This window comes from Panthera pardus, unplaced genomic scaffold, assembly GCF_024362965.1.
Source record: "Panthera pardus isolate Hobbes unplaced genomic scaffold, ASM2436296v1 HiC_scaffold_13, whole genome shotgun sequence".
In the NCBI taxonomy this organism is placed as follows: domain Eukaryota; kingdom Metazoa; phylum Chordata; class Mammalia; order Carnivora; family Felidae; genus Panthera; species Panthera pardus.
This window is the reverse complement of record NW_026526688.1, coordinates 45,276,919-45,280,640: the sequence shown is the minus strand read 5'-3', so window position 1 is coordinate 45,280,640 and position 3,722 is coordinate 45,276,919. Positions and strand designations below refer to the sequence as shown.

Genomic DNA, 3,722 nt, shown 5'->3' with positions numbered 1-3,722 from the left:
TGTTAAGTTGAGGATGCATATTTTAATCCCTACAGAAATCTTTAAGAATACAAAATGAAGAAAGGCGAGAAAGGGAGGCAAGGAAAAGGGAAGGGAGAAGGAGGAGGAAAGAAGGAAGAGAGGAAGGCCAACGCAAAGGATGGAAAAAAGGAAGGAAGAACTTAGGAACAAAGAAAGGAAAGGAGACTTGACTTTGATTTTCCCAAAAGGAGGCAGGAAAGGAGAAACCATGCAAAAGCAGGATAAATAGAAAACAAATGGCAAATGGTGGAGCTAAATTAAACCATGCCAATAATTACATTAAATCTTAATTGCCTAAACACTCCAATTAAAAGGCAGAGATTGGCATGTCTGGGTGGCTCAGTTGGTTGAGTGTCCAACTCTTGACTTCGGCTAGGGTCGTGATCCCAAAGTTGTGGGATCAAGCCCCCTGTGGAGCTCCATGCTGAGCATAGAGCCTGCTTGAGATTCTCTCTCTCTCCTTCTGCCCCCTCACCCTCTCACACTCTCTGTAAAATAAAATTAAAAAAATTAAAAGGCAGAGATTGACAGGCTGGATTTTAAAAGTAAGTTTAAACTATCTCCTGTGCATAAGAGATGTGCTTTAAATCAAAAGACACAGATAGGTTGAAAGTAGGATGACAGAAAAAGATATACCATGTAGACACTAATCATAAGAAAGCTAGAGAGTCTATATTAATAACAGGCAGAATGGATTTCATGAGAAATATTACCAGAAATAAAAAGTGACATTTCATAATGATTAAAAGATCAATTAATCAGGAAGACATGACAATCATAAATCCCTATGAACTTAATAACAGAATTTCAAGATACATGAAGCAAAAACTGACAACATAAAGGAAGTAATAGATATATCCATGAAAATTGAAGGCTAACACCATTGTCTAAGTAACCACAGAGCAACTAAACAAAATAATAAAAATATAGGAGATCTAAACAACACTATCAACCACCTTCCCCTCATTATCATTTCTAGAACACTCCTCCCATGACGGAACATATACACTTTTCCAAGGCCACATGGAACATTCACAAAGATCAACCAAAAATCAAGGGTCAGTATATTTCAAAAACTCGAAGGGGAATTTGTGCAGCATACCTTCAGGTCTACCACAGGAGTATGAATACATCATCACTGGATTATACTGCAGTATAATAACTTTGGACTCTATACACATATATATACACACACATACATTCATATTTACAAATATGTGTATATTTTTGTGTGTTAAAGCAAATGGGACAAAATGTAAACAATTGATGAACCTGATATAAAGATGTATGGGAGTTCCTTGTGCCATCCTTACAACTTGTCTGTAAATTTTTTTTTTTTTTTTTTTGGAACGCTTCATGAATTTGCATGTCAATCCTTGCACAGGGGCCATGCTAATCTTCCCTGTATCGTTCCAGTTTTAGTATATGTGCTACCGAAGGGAGCACACAACCTGTCTGTAATTTTTAATTTTTTTTTAATTTTTTTAACGTTTTTTGTTTATTTTTGAGACAGAGAGAGAGACAGCGCATGAACGGGGGAGGGGCAGAGAGAGAGGGAGACACAGAATCGGAAGCAGGCTCCAGGTTCTGAGCCATCAGCCCAGAGCCCGATGCGGGGCTCGAACCCACGGACCGCGAGATCGTGACCTGAGCTGAAGTCCGACGCTTAACCGACTGAGCCACCCAGGCGCCCCTTGTCTGTAATTTTTAAATTGTAACAAAATTTTTTCAAAGTATCCCTATATACCAGCAAGAGGAAATGAAACATTTTGTTTTATTTTGAGAGAGAGAGAGAGAGTGCGTGAGCACACAAGCACAAGTTGGGGAGAGGGGCAGAGGGAGAAAGAAAGATCTTAAGCAGGCTCCATACTCAGCGCCAAACCCGACCTGGGGCTTGATCCCATGACCCCGGGATCACAACCCACTTGGAAATCAAGAGTCAGACATTCAACCGACTGAGTCACCCAGGAGCCCTGGAAAGGAAATATTTTAAAAGATACCATTTTCAGCCAAGTATCTAAGCCTTATGGGGAGAATTAGAAAACCTTGTTGATAGACTTCAAAGAAGATCTAAACAGAGAGTTATACTGCATTCATTAACTCTAAGAGTCAATATTATAAAGGTTTAAATACTCCCCAAATTATTTGTAGATTTGGTAATATTTATTTATTTGATGTTTATTTATTTATTTTGAGAGAGAGAGAGAGCAGGGGAGGGGCAGAGAGAGAGGGAGAGAGAATCCCAAGCAGGCTCCATGCTACCACACAGAGGCTGATGCGGGGCTTGAACTCACAAACCATGAGATCACGACCTGAGTCCAAATCAAGAGTCAGTTACTTAACCGACTGAGCCACTCAGGTGCCCCGATTTGGTAACATTTAAATCAAACTTTCAACAAAGATTTTTTTTTATTAACAAGCTGATTCTAAAATTTATAGAGAAATGCAAAAAGACAAGATTAAGCAAAACACTCTAGAAGAGGAAGAAAAGATAGGAAGACATTTACCACCAGAGAGTAAGACATCATAAATCTATAGTAAGGAAGGTTGTATAATACCAACGTGGGGACAGACTTCCATGTACGGACATTTAAGAATGGGAGAGAGATGTCATTGCAGATCAATGAGAAATGAAGAAATCTGCCAACAAATGACCAATAAGTATGTGAAAATATGCTCAACATCATTAGCCACCAGGGAAATATAAGTTAAAAAACGAGGTATCACAATAGACTCTAGAACAGTTAATTTTAAAAAGACATACCCTACCAAGTGTTGGCAAGGACACGAAGGAACCAGAACTCTCACAGGCTGCCGGCACGAACAATTTAAAATGGTAAAACCACTTTGGAAAGCTGTTTGGTGGTTTCTTTAATCCGTCCTGAATTGTTCCTGTGGCTCCTGTGGTTTTTGTGTATAAAGCTGGTTGATGGTTTGACTTACAAAGTCAAAATTATACCTACTGTATGACCCAGTAATGCCACTCCTACATAATTTATCATATGCCTTGGAAGCTTTGCTAATGATTGCCAAAAACTGGAAACATTCCAAATGCCCATCAATGGAAGAATGGAGAGACTGAGATCTGTTCATACAACGAAATACTACTTGGCAGTAAAAAGGAACAGACCGCTGATAGATCCAACAGCACAGGTGAAACGCAAAAGCATTCTGCTAAGGAAAAGAAACCAGGCACAAAAGAGTATTTTCTAGATGGTTCCATTGATCAAATATTGGGAAGAGATCAGTGATGGGAGAGGGAACTGACTGCAAAGGGGCAACAGAGAACTTTTGGGGGGAACATGCTATATGTCTTGAGGCGGTGGTGACCACATGACAGTATACAGTTGTCAAAAGTCATCCAACTGTAGACTTCAAAAGGGTGAATTCTCTTGCATGTAACTTATACCTCAATAAATCTGATTTTTGACATTTTAACTAAAAAGAAAAACACACGATGAGATCGCCTTAAATACCAACCAGGTTGGCAAAATATTAACTCGGCTGATATCCTGGCTAGGATGTCAGGAAGTTGCAGCCTGGGTTCTGCTGCAGGAAGCAGGCTCTGAGATGGAGCCTGGTATCAGAGAAGTTCATGAGGGGTCAGCCTCTAATAAAGGGACAGGGGAAGAAGCAGAAAAAGAAAAGTTGCTAAGCCACAGGCCTGACAGAGCCCCGATGGGGCGCTCTGGAGTGAGCGG

The 3,722-nt window shown here is 40.0% G+C and overlaps 1 non-coding gene across 1 annotated transcript; it reads right to left on the bottom strand.

Moving 5' to 3' along the window:
- Positions 1–1,359: 1,359 nt before the first annotated feature.
- LOC128776752 (U6 spliceosomal RNA) lies at positions 1,360–1,467 on the bottom strand. Its single transcript, XR_008421930.1, has one exon. It is a non-coding gene; the product is annotated as a U6 spliceosomal RNA (small nuclear RNA).
- Between the last annotated feature and the right edge of the window lie 2,255 nt (positions 1,468–3,722).